Genomic DNA, 13695 nt, shown 5'->3' with positions numbered 1-13695 from the left:
TGCTCTAATCATACAGGAAAGACGATATTGTAGTAATGTATTTTCCGTGTTTCATAAATACTTATTATATACCTAATGACAGTAATGACATAAGTAAAGTACTTGCCTATTTCCTTCTTCAAGATCGACAAACAGTAGATAAAGGACAGTAAATAGCAAACAGATCAATTTAACAGTAAGTAGACGATTAGTGTTATATTTTAAAGTAGGTAAGTACCTATTTTAAGTTTAGAGTAGAAAGTATCTAACTAAAGGAAACTTTTGATAGTTACAATAATAAACATTTCAATAACAGTGTGATTTTGTTATATATGAGAGGTGAATATGTAGGTTATACTGAACAATTATTACAATTTAGATTTAGCCACGTTATACAATGATAAAGTATCTCGGTGTATCCCTTACATTTAAAGTGTCAATAGGAACTCTACGTGCTTGGCTACGGCTCCGCGCACGCCTCCCAGATGTTCGGAACACCATTGTTCCGTGATGGAAAAGACACACAGATAGGTTACCTTATGAACATGTTATGGAGTTTAAGCGTATGGCAATAATATATGCCAAGGTAGCCGTACTTCGCTTTTAGGATAAAGTGTGACTCACGTTAGACCGACCCGTGTCCGGGCCGGAGCTACCGGCGCATCGTTTTCTATGGAGAGTATCACGTGATCACCTGTCATGTCATAGAAAAGTAAGCCCCGGAAGCTCACGGACACGGCCCGGTCTAACATGACTAACGTGAGTGATCCTTTAACTCTTTATTACACTTACGCATCAGTATGACTACCAACAAAAAATTTGAAATGCCTGTGCAATACATACATTTAAAATAACTACAGATGCCATTTGTTATATTCGCGATCATAATATTGTGTTACGTCGCACATACCTACTTGTCATTAGATCACTGTCATCGGGCTGAGTAATAAAGATGATGCCATATTGCGTAAACCTAGTGAGACTACTAAGTGAGTACATCTTTTGATCGATATGGATGTTTCAATATACTTAAGTAAGTGAATGGTTTACAATATGGATTAAAGTTTTCTAGGTCACTTTGTGTCATGATGTGGTGTATTAATAACCTCGTAAGTCCCCGTGTACTTGTACAAGTACAAATTAAATTCGCGATTTGAACCCTCATAGAAATAAAAGAAAGTTCTAAATTCAAAAGCACCAAAATTGCCCTGGGTCTTACGAGGTTGGAGTGTTGCCACTTTTTAATTTCTACTCTTTTTTGCCAAGCTGTAAATATGGATCAAGCACGAACCTCGCATCTTTAGGTTAGAGGCTTTTATTAGGGAACTATAGGTAGGCAACTTTCAATATTTATGTACAGTAGTATACATAAGATTTAGGTACAGTATCTACGTAAAACACAAAAACTCTGTTAAAAAGTGCAGTGTAGGTCATCATCATCATCATCATCATCATCATCATCATCATCATCATCATCATCAGTCGTTCCCTCAATGTTGAGGATCGTGACATCGTCCTAATGTACAGTGTAGGTCTATAATAACAAATATAGGTCTCAGTAAAAGTACAATTATGCCACGGTCAATAAATGCTGTAACTGTCCAAACTAAACTAGGCATTTTAATTACTGACCACTGTACCATACAGCCTTACCACTAATTAATTACCTACTGCGAAGGCACATATCAATAATTTATACAATTTGAACTTGAATACTCAACCAGCAAGGTCGAATTTGCAATTTCACGGGCAAGTTACATATGAGGTTGCGATAATTAACACTCGGTTACCATTATACAATACCGTTGGTAACGGTACAAAACTACCAGAATTATACAAAAGTCACACTCAAATACATACTCGTGCGTACGGAACCAAGCAATGGGGTCCATTGCTTATTAGAAGGGTTTCTAACAGATAGACTCATTCAGCGTTTCTAGAGCCTACAACATTGATTCTCTGTCGAAACATGCCTCTAAAAAGCTAGATACTGTTAAAAACAAGAACTGTTTCTGTTTATTCTTTCTTCCGGTCAGAAAAGCACATAATATTTAAGTAGTTCCTCTTTTGATTACAAATATGCATACAGGGTGATTCATGAGACGTGAGCAGGACGACTCCTGCACACTCAGTAACTGATAATTGATCGATCACCGTCGTATTTAGGTGAAACAACGACACTTTTTCCTATTTTCAACTTTTTGGTGGGGGCAAATTTAACTCTCTACAATCATGGTTACCCTATAACCTAATTAATAAACATAAAACCTCTTTAACCGTAATGACAGCATTTTGATTACGAAGAAAATAAACTGACAAACTTGAGTGACATACGAGTTTTCAAAAGTAACCAGACCGTGATGACAGTGATGACATTCAATTTGACACAGAATATCGGTAGTTTAGTATTGTATATTTAGGGTGACCATGCATGTCGTAAATAAATTTATGAATTTTTTTTTCAACACGAGTAGAAAATTAACGTTAATCTCACTAAGGCTTAGCACGCACTGCGGTTTTTTTCTTGCGGTTGCGGTCTGGCCGAAAACGCCGAACCGCGGAGGAACTCGCACTGCGGTTGCGTTTCCGCGGTTTTCACGTTCAGTATGACAATGGATTTCCTCAGAACAGTATGTGTTGTGGCCTTAGTTTTAAGAAATAAAAAAAATAGAAAACGTCTTCGCCAACATAAGTACTGGGTGCATCCTCTAACAGATCAAAGATATTTGAAGGGATATTTTTGTAAAATATACAGTGATGTACGAAACAACAAAGACAATTTTTTTAACTACTACAGGATGTCAATTAGTAGTTTTGATAAATTATTGCGAATGGTTGGCCCACATCTACAATTTAAACGACATAATGCAGCGCACAACACACACCTCGCTGCTCCGCTCTCTGAGCCGAACTGACGAAAAAACCGCTTTTTACGAACCGCAATGGGGGCGCTGCCATACATGAAGTATGGGATACATAAAAACGCGCGGTTGCAAACCGCGAATCAAAATGTAGCAAGTTGCGTTTTTAAAATCAGTCACTGAAATAAATCGCAAGTGCGTGCGCTTATAAAGAATGCCGTACGTTACATTTTTTGCGGTAGCGGAACCGCTTTTTAAAAACCGCAGTGCGTGCTAAGCCTAATACTGATACGAAACAGTTGCTTATAATTTACAAAATGCGCAGTCTTAGTCCTGCTCACGTCTCCTGAATCACCCTGTATACTTGTATAACATAAAAAACTAATCCTAATCTCCCGAAGAAAAACATGTACACAAACAAACTTTTTTTACTGATTAAAGAAAGGAATCCATCCAAAGTTCACACTGGCAGCTGCAGTCTATTTAAATTTAGAACGAATGCAATCCGTGGACCGTTCTAAATTTCCGTTGGGTTCGGTTAAATATAGAACCCTCGACTTAGTTCAGTGTTCGACACTGCCGTTTGTCACTCGCTAGTTCTAATTTTGATTTTTTGATTAAGAGGCCGGTTGCAGTAAAAAGCCACTTTGTCTGTAGAGCCTGTGCGGAAAGAAAAGAGTCGTGAAACATATGGGGCCCAATATATTCCAGACTCTTCTCTTTCCGAACAGACTACATGGATAGATTTTGAACGAAATTACAAAAAGCCAGCTTTATTGTATATTCTACAATATGGAGATGTATGTGGTAAGACTTAGGAAAAGTTACAAGGTGCAGCAATCGACGCCTAATGCTCATTATGATCAAATCAAAGTGTTAATCTTTTTTTTTTTTTATTATGAATGGGCTTACTCATGGCCACAGACTAGCCGAGGCGTAGACGTGGCGTGGTGTGGCGTGGCGTAATCTTAGATAAGTGAAAATAACATGCAGCGTAGCGGCTGTACTAATAAGTTAATAACCACGGCGGACAATCTTTCATAATCCGTCAAGGATCAAGCATAAACTGCGATATTTGTAACGGTGCGTGTAACGAAGCGTTACACTATCGACCTTCATACTATTTCTGGCACCATACAAATTCTAAATTCCTTTTTGAAATTCAAATCCTATTCCAAATCCCATTCAATGATTTTTATTTTCAGTTCGATCACATACTTTGATCGATAAACATCATTTTATCTAACGGACTGTACTTCCCAAGTTTCTAAACACGACCGTTTAAGTGTGATTTTTATTAGTAAACGTAATAATTCATAAGTGCGTGCAGTTCAGTATAGTGCTCGTTTTGTGGCCCTGCACACCACCAAGATATATATCTACATCATCACCAAGGCACATATTGTAAGTTATTTGATTTCTAACCTTCTGAATTACGAAAGTATTTTTATACATACCTATCTGTTAACACGTAACCTGTATTGTTACAGGTGCCTTTTTATTTAAATAATAAATACCCCTCATCGCTCTGGATCCTGCCTTTTCATTCCCATCATCCCTGTGAGGCTCCTCTACCTGCCCCCTCACACTGGCGCCATCAACGTGCTCAAACCCGGACCTGACAAGACACCCACCCGCCCTACGACGCTGAGCAGCCCGTTCCAGTACCTCCGTGCCAGCACCTGCTCCTACCCAACAACCGCAACCAGCTGTTCCAGTCCTACATTTTTCCTTTTTCTAACAATTTTTTTTTTATATTGTTTGTAATTGCTAGCTTTAAGATCTTTTCAAAATTCTAAAAGGTAATAGTCGACCCAACTCAAATTTTCGCAATATCTCTCGGCCTAACATCATTTTATTTAATTTTCTATTTTACAACCAACCTTTTATCTAATCCTCAACCGTTTAATCAAAATTCCCCCCTTAAATAACCAATTACATATACATCTATCATCATTCATCATCTTATACCAATTTATCTATATCTATTTTCTAATCCCTATTATGCCAGCGTCCTACGCTTTTTGTCGCGCCACGTAACAAAACTCTTAACATAGTGATTACACAAAACATCTATCACATACAATTACACAATCCAAGATTTCCACTGAAATCTCACAAATTGGTTTCAATCCTAAGTGTTTTTAAAACTCCTTGGAGTCACTGAAGTGCGAACCAATCCTGACTTACGGCAGTACTGTTGGAGATAATCCGATAGCTTATCCTTCACCCGATTAAATAAATATACACAACTAAGCCTAATATCACAATAAACTTCTCCTTTCGATTCAATAAAAAATAAAATTTAATAACTACATATTTTATTTATATTGATAACATCAATTATTCTCTTCGTAATAGGTATCCACTTTAATAAACAATGAATCCAACACTATTAAATAAACCTGAACTCATCTATGAGCTCAAACTCAGGAACATTCAGTTCCCAGCCACCGCGCAGGCTGATGATTTAAGACAGCTCCTCACTCCAAATTTATTCGCGGACCCGTGTTCGAATCTCTCCAGCCCATATGATCTTGAACAGGATATCACCGAAATTAGCAGATGCCTCACAATAGTTTCTTCTCAGCTACAGCTTGCGACCACCAACCAAGCGAAGCACGATAGAATAGCGGTTTTCTTATTTCATTTATATAACAGAATAGAACGTCTCCATATTACCACTGAATTATCTCCAGAAATTATTGACAACCATTCGAAAATATGCGAATTATTGTCAAAATGTCAAACAAAATTTAACATGTCACAACCGTCAACAACAACGTCAACTTACGCGTCAGCAACCTCTTTGATAGATGATTCCACAAATTTAGACCTACTTGCTCGAAAATTAACCAACCTCTCTGAAGCAAAACCAAGCGATTTTAAAAAATTCAACTATAAAGGCGATAGTTGCCCTTATGATTTTATTCGAAACATCGAAGAGTTTGCAATTGCGCGTAACATTGACGACAAACGCTTACACAAATATATATACGATTTTTTATCAGGCACTCCTTTAGATTGGTATAGGTCAAAGAAAACAACCCTTACAGATTGGAAATCATTTAAAACCCACTTCTTAAAAGATTTCGAATTGCATGACCATGACCACAACTTACTACAAAATATACATTCCCGTAAACAAAAACAACATGAACGAATAATAATGTATTTTTCAGCCATGGAAGCCCTCTTTTCCAAATTACATGAACCCCTTTCTGAAAAACAAAAAATAGATATCCTCCGTAGAAACATGAGCCCTTATTACAGTTCCAGATTAGTTCCTACAGATGTTACGTCTATAGACACATTATTCCAATCGTGCAAATGGTACGAAAGCTGTAATACTACCTCTACTTATAGCTCTAGCAACTATACCAACATTCAACAAGATTCTAACCATACCCCCCCTTCCCAACCGTACATACCACCATTCCCATTTAATAAACCGGTAACGATAAATACCCCTCATCGCTCTGGATCCTGCCTTTTCATTCCCATCATCCCTGTGAGGCTCCTCTACCTGCCCCCTCACAATATTGTCAGTGCTTTTCCACCTCATAGTCACATCTCTAAGATAAGTATATACAATATCCAACTAAAAATAAGTTAAAAATGCTTCAGTCAAAATGATTCAGTCCAAATACTTTACCACTCAGTCAGTTAAGTATCCATCGGAAGCTCAATTCATATTCACTCGTGAAATAATACTAAAAACAACTGACACACTAAGTTAATGACTTTTTTCTAAAAAGCCCTATAAGTTTTTAAATTACTTTTGCGTTCCGTTTGACGCAACGAGCGTGTGCGATGTGCAGCCGAGAACTAGCTAACTTTCGCGGGTTTTCCAAGCATCCAGCGGGGAAAGTACTCAAGTAATTGCTAAAACGGCATTACTTTTAACGCAGCTGACCAATACCAGGTTGCTATTAATTGTTAGTGTGATAAGAATAAACAAAAATAAATCTTATCGCGTACGTGATATGATAGGTTTTAATTAAAGCAATTTTCACTTTTTATAGGTTGCGTGTCTCGAGTAATTATTCGGATAATTTGAGCAGCCGGCTATTCTTCTTAAATTACGGTTGATTGGTTTTGCCATTGTGGTTACTAAGAGGACATCGGTCGGCCATGGGCCTTTGACATCTGTCAAATGTTTTTTGATTAATTGGCTGATAAAAATCGAAGATGCTTTGTTTGATTTTACGATTATGACAGAGTATATTTTCGAACTAGCAAATGATTAAAATGTTAAGACATTACGCCGATGTAATTAGGTTTGTAATCCTACCCTGTTTTAATAACATCGTTCGTTTTTAGTTTTAATAAGTAACTCTAACGCTAGTGAATATGGATGTATTTAGATTTGTATTTGTACATTTTGTACGAAAATTATCTACCAAACAAAATGTAATATTTTGACTATAGATATTTAGTTTAGATAACAAAAGCGCTGGTGGCCTAGCGGTGAGAGCGTGCGACTATTAATCTGGAGGTCGCGGGTTCAAACTCCGGCTCGTCTAAAAATGATGATGAAATGGTAATAAAGTAGGTATTAGTACTTCCTAACTGTTATAAGGTGGCCTTAATTATTGTATGTATGTACTTTATTAATTTACTAATTATTAGAATAAATGCAACCTGTATCGGAAGGACCGAAGATAACGTATCTGTACCACGTTTATTCAATAACAATAAATTAAATATATCATGTAATAAATTATGTTGAAGCATATTGCTCAAGTAACATAATTCCGAACTTGCTTAACTTAATGGACTCTGTAATTCCACTGTGCCCTTCGTTTATTGGTTTCTATATTTACGACTGACATTAATGTTGAGATTGACATTTGAAGCTTAGATTAATTGTCCGTTTATGTACATTTGTCTTATGAAATATGTTACTTCTTCATGAGACTTTAAGGGGTACCTATAAAGTAATATTAATTAGATGATTTACGGTACTAGGTTTATGTTAAAATAGCTTCAAACTATATACTTAAAGTACAACTGAAAAACCGATAGAAGATCATAACACAGAATTTATTTACAGCTCACAACATTTAACATTGTGTGTTAAGCACAGATCTGTACATAGAACAATAGTACATTATTGTCGAGGCTCGGAAGTAGCTACTTGCAGGCTGAGGATTCGTTTTAAACGGACGACCTTGGGAGTCCGTTTAATTGAATCCGAAGCCAGCAAGTAGCCTTCCAGCCGAGTCATATATAGTGCTTTTCTCAAAAATGGCGCAAGAAACATAAATATCATAGAAACATTTTACAAAAGCAACGTTCTTACGTATATATTTTCACAGAGAAAAGCCCTTGCCGCCTTTTTATTTTTTTAATAAAAAAATAGAAGTGTATTTTTCTGCCGAAAATACGCCAACCTATTTGAGACAACTAAATAGTCGCGGTACTAATCATCTGTTTGGCTGTTTAATGGGCCTGTGCCTTCATTTGATATGGCCATTTGAACTTTTAAAAAGTTTGGAACTCGACAAATAATGGAATTTGTATGCAACATTGCAGTCCCAAAATCGAGACTGCAATGTTTTTAACTTTTTAATTTTTGACTGACCATAAACTCCGCGCTTCGCGACCTATTTTTTAGACGGCAAAGTCGACTTTGCCGTCCATTTTTGAGAAAAAGCATTTAACACTGCTACAAAAACATTTAACATTACCTGGTGGTACCTGGTGGTGGTGGCTGATGCTTGTATCAGTTTCTTTCCCGATATACATAAATTATCGCATACCTACAAATAATAATATTCTTCTTACTTTATCTTTAGCAAATAACTTGTCTAAGGTACTCTATATTTAGCTTGGCCTTGTATTTAGCAAATATAATTGAATGTCTAGTCAGACAACGCTAAGTTTGGCATATTTGATTTGAGTTGAATATCTTCTTAATAAAGCAATCAACAGAACGCATAACATATTTTCAACATAATTCGACATAAACTTCACATTCACCACCTGGATGAATGTGAAGATGTCATACCTAAGTAAATTTTTATGACTGTTAATTAATTCCTGTTCGACGAAATCCTTAGCCTACGCGCTACGCTTGTGCCATTTAAGTAAAATACTAAATACTCGTAGCAATAGCAAAGGTTCTAATTTACAACTTACTCAAAATAATCACCTACATTAACCTTTACATGTATAATAATAAATAGCAATAATGCGAAGTCGCATCTCTTATTAGAACGTTGCCACATGGACGCATGGCATTTTCGATATGGGAACTTTTGACCTTTGTATGACGCCCAATAAAGATGCCAAGTATAAAGAACATTATGGTGAAAAACATGTTATAAATTACAAACATGAACTATTAATTTATTTTTAAACATGCGTACTATATCTTATTTTACAACTGGTTTTAAATGTTCAAATACATATTTATGGCTGTTACGCTTGCTAAAAATCACATTATTAGCATAACTATAAATAATAATTAAAGTACAGCAAACAGACGATACTGTGAATTTAGCTTCGAAACCCTAAAACTCCTTATATACTTACCAAGTAAGTAATAATATAAAATACCAAACCAATTTAAAATATTGTAAAGAAAGTTGCGCAATAGAATAGAACTAAGAATTATATTTTATCCTTATTATAATAGGAGGTTAATGTCGAGATTACAAGTTGTATGCGCTTGCTTAGTGTAATAATAATCAAAAAGTTAATTAGAAAAGAAGATCGTATGATGATTAAACTGGAATTGATAAATTACTACGAATTTAAATCAAATGACAGCTGGTGTTAAACACTTGCAAGAGAATCTCTTATTTGTGAAACAATTACTTAGTTAATAGCGTTTATTAAAAAAACTTACACGAGAAAATCGGCTCTATCGGTGCGGTATCGGTGCTATTACTAGCGGTGTATAAAGGACATTGATAAAAATGTTAGAAATAAACTATATCACGCAGACTCACCAGAGGCAGTGCAAACTTAAGCGAAAGAAGGCTCGATGAACACTACGCGATTTCCGCGCGCTTCGCTCCTCCAATTGCGCACTTTCTCCCAAAACGTGACGGCCTTACTAAAGCTACCTTATTGCCATTTCGAATCTTAATCGACAAAACTAACCTAAACAATTGAAATCAGACTTTATACCTAAACACTAAAGTCCTTATTGCCTTGTACAGCACCTGGCGGTTACGTGATGTTGCCAAGTGTTTTCAGTTCCATTTACAGGTGCGAATATAACAATAAAATCAAACATTGAATGCTAATTTGCTTTTTGTGAATGTCATATCAGTGTATTCATGTTTTCTAACAAGGAATGTTGTTATTATAATGTGGCACTGAATTCAATGATATGAAATGATTTGTGACATTTCTCCGGTTACAGGGTTGTTATCTATTCAAATTGATAACCTTCTTATTGTTTGTTGTCTTGCCGTCGTATATGTATAATGGTCTGGCTAAATATGCAAATATCCGCCTAATTGCATACATACAATACATTGTCTGTAGTAATTTGCCTTATATATAACCTAGTAGTGATATAAGAATTTAATTGGCAACGTAGAAAGATTTTAAAATAGTTCTGGGTATTAGTAAGAATGGGTAAAAATAATACCTATACGACTTTGAAGACATGCTAAATTAAAAAAAAACAAGTCATGTAAGTTACGATACACAATGTTTTTTAAGATGACCACTTAATGGTAAATAGGTATCTACATTAATTAAAAGTTGGTATGAAACATCAAAATTAATCCCACTAATAAATTTAGTTCGACGACAATACGTAGGTCGTAGTTATTTGCTGTTAAAGAAAATTAATAGTCATGTTACAATGTTCTCGCCATACAACGAATTTAATTTCTCAAGATAATTCTACCATTTTAATAGGAAGCTTAGGATGCTACCAAGTCGCTGTTAACTATTACCATAAAATTTAATAGTTTGACACGTTAAAACTGCTATAACATTGTTGCATTATGCGACAAAATAATTGAGGTTTCTAATAAATACGTTGTACCTACAGACAAATACCTACAGCTACACGCAGAAGTGTCCATAAGAAGAACCTTATCACGTTGTAATAAAGTTACGGATGACCAACTGTATGGTCGGTAGTAAAACCTAGTGTTCCAGACGAGCATTATAATGGCTTGTCACTTTCAACCTTATTTCAATGACAAGTAGGTTCAATATTGATAAACCTTAGCAATCTGTAATTGTTTATCAAAAAGCGCACCGATTTAATGCCCCTTAGTGCGCGCATCTCATCGGGAAGATAATGGTCACATGTGAATTCGTTAGAAAGTATGTCGTGCACGTAACACCGCCTCGTAACGTTTGTTTGGGATTTCTTTACGTGTAGTATACATACAATGAATTTTAATGATTATCGGTTACATACAGTTAACATAATATTCAAATTATCGTGTTTTACAGCAAAACTCCTTATAAGGGATAACATAGGCGCTGTTGTACTGTTACCGACGTTCGTATGTTTAGAAATAAACTTGCAAATAATGTTCCGTTTAGGTAATAATTAAAGTGGTACGTATAACTTTAGATATACGTATAACATGACAGGTATAAATACATTATTATGTGTTAACATGTATTTTTTTGTGTCACAGATCGCGCTGTGTCATGCATATTGCATACTAGTTGTGTATGGTGAATCAGTGAATATATAAAGACGTCGATTGAATAAGCGTTTACAATACGCGTCGAGTGTAATCCGTTATACCGCTATTCCGTGATTAGAATTAGGATCATGATTATAAAGGCGTTAAGGCATGTTGCTTTTCTTAGAACCCCTAACAACAAAGGACAAAAAACAATTGCTTAAGGCCCTATTTTGTTTTGCAGCAATGGAAAATAATATGTGTACCTAATATTATTAACTCACAAACCAACGTAGATTGACTTAAATTTCTCAATAGACGATAAACCAAAGGATGCTCAACTTCGTTTGTTCCACCAATTTCATACAATTATCTTATATTATTGGGGTTAATTCAATGGGGTAGTTGCAAATAACTACGTTGCTTCCAATCACCTTCTCTCGATAATATATTATCGCTTTTTTGATATTGTGATGTGGGCAAATATAACCCATATAGTCATTGTGCCAGTTTCCGTCCATGCTCTAGTTTTCGCCCACTGGAGAACTAGAAAACTAGAGCTGGACGAAAACTAGGACAGCGCAATGACCCTAAATGTCCATGAAATAAACGTCACTAGAACTGAACGCCTTCGCGTACAGTCAGCAGCAGAAGTTGCTTAGCGGGCGAGGTGTTCAAAATTATCTTGACGCGACTTTATTGTTAAGAGAATTAGAGCATGTCAAGGTAATTTTGAACACGTCGCCCGCTTAGCAACTTCTGCCTGCTGACTGTACACAGGACAGCCGGCATCTTCAGCCAAACGGTAGTCGGACCGCAGCGCCGCCCACTCGTGGTCAGATGACATCACGGTTACGCAAACTTACGGACGGTAGGTTATTAGCCAACGGTCGTAAACAATGCTAAAGTATTGAGATATCATTGGAATATGTTTAGAATGCGTTTAGAAGCCGTAGTAGGCCGTTATGTGTTTATTTATGGTATATCTTATGCCTTTTTAGTCAGTATTTTGCCATGAGTTATGGTTGCCCGAGTTACCTATTAACTGTTCTGCTGTAAACTTCAAACCAATTCTCATTATTGTAACTTTGGACAAATCGTTTTGGGGCGCTACTTAAGTAGGTCTATAGGTCTATTTCTTTCATTGCATCGTCAACACCTACTGACATAATTTATTTTAATTTACGCTGTCTGGAAGATTCGGTTTTTAGTGACTTGACCGCCTCACCTCTACATGAGTTGTTGTACTCTCTGTATTATAAATATGCTTCTATTGAAGTGTGCGTTACACCGAGCTGCAAAAGTGCATGGACACATAAATGAATTCATAAAGTGGCCATGCATTTCTGCAGCTGAATGTAAGTACAGTGAGCTGCAAAATTGTATGGAGAAATTATGAATGAATTCATTTATAAACTCGTCATTCATTTTTGCGGCTGATAGTACATTTGGAATAAGCACATTTGCATATTACTTGGTAGACTTCGCTCATTTGCAAGTGAAAACAGGCTTCCCTCATAGAAAAGCGTCTATTTACAATCATATCAAAACAGCGTCTTCATCTGATACGTTATCACGGCTGGGGTCCACTGGCCGATAGCGGGGTCGACGACCTCGCCCACTCGCGACGTAACAGTAGCCCGACCTTACTAGGAAATGACCGGGTGTGACCGCGATCCCGATGCAAGCCTGCACAGATCACCTATTAGATGGAGCATATACGATTCCTGCTCGCCATGCATCTGTGCCCTCTGTATACAGTATGTGTCTGACCATGGGGCTTTAATTCCAGGGCTTGATTTTACGCGCTAAACTGAGCTACTTTTACTATGGGACCAACTCTAAAATCGGGGAACATTTTTTGGCTTTTCCATAGAAAATGCCGACATCTGATCAGCCAAAATGTATGAAAAAGTAAAAAAAAATAAGGGATTTCGGGGTTGGTGCCATAATAAAAGTAGCTCAGTTTAGCGAGTAGAATCGAGCCCTGGATTTAAAGCCCCATGGTCAGTAACACCCTGTATACAAATGACGTTTGAGAGCGCGCCCGTTTATCATGTTACGTCCACTTACGACATGTGACCATATTTAAAATCGTCCATAATTGGGTTCCGAATGAATACCGGTCGTGACAGCGGAGCAATTTACATTAATTACTTACCTATATAGATACAGAACATATATTTCTCAGGATCAAAATATTCGTGATATACACTCAGAAAGCGCTTTACCACGATTCG

At 36.5% G+C, this 13695-nt stretch overlaps 1 protein-coding gene across 4 annotated transcripts in view; it reads right to left on the bottom strand.

Annotated features, from left to right (window-relative positions):
• LOC134666949 (LIM domain only protein 7) overlaps window positions 1-13695 on the bottom strand; it is a 207024-nt gene that overhangs the window by 64846 nt on the left and 128483 nt on the right. The window lies entirely within an intron of this gene.

Source organism: Cydia fagiglandana, chromosome 1 (genome assembly GCF_963556715.1).
Source record: "Cydia fagiglandana chromosome 1, ilCydFagi1.1, whole genome shotgun sequence".
Classification (NCBI taxonomy): Eukaryota; Metazoa; Arthropoda; class Insecta; order Lepidoptera; family Tortricidae; genus Cydia; species Cydia fagiglandana.
This window is presented reverse-complemented; position numbering and strand designations above follow the sequence as displayed.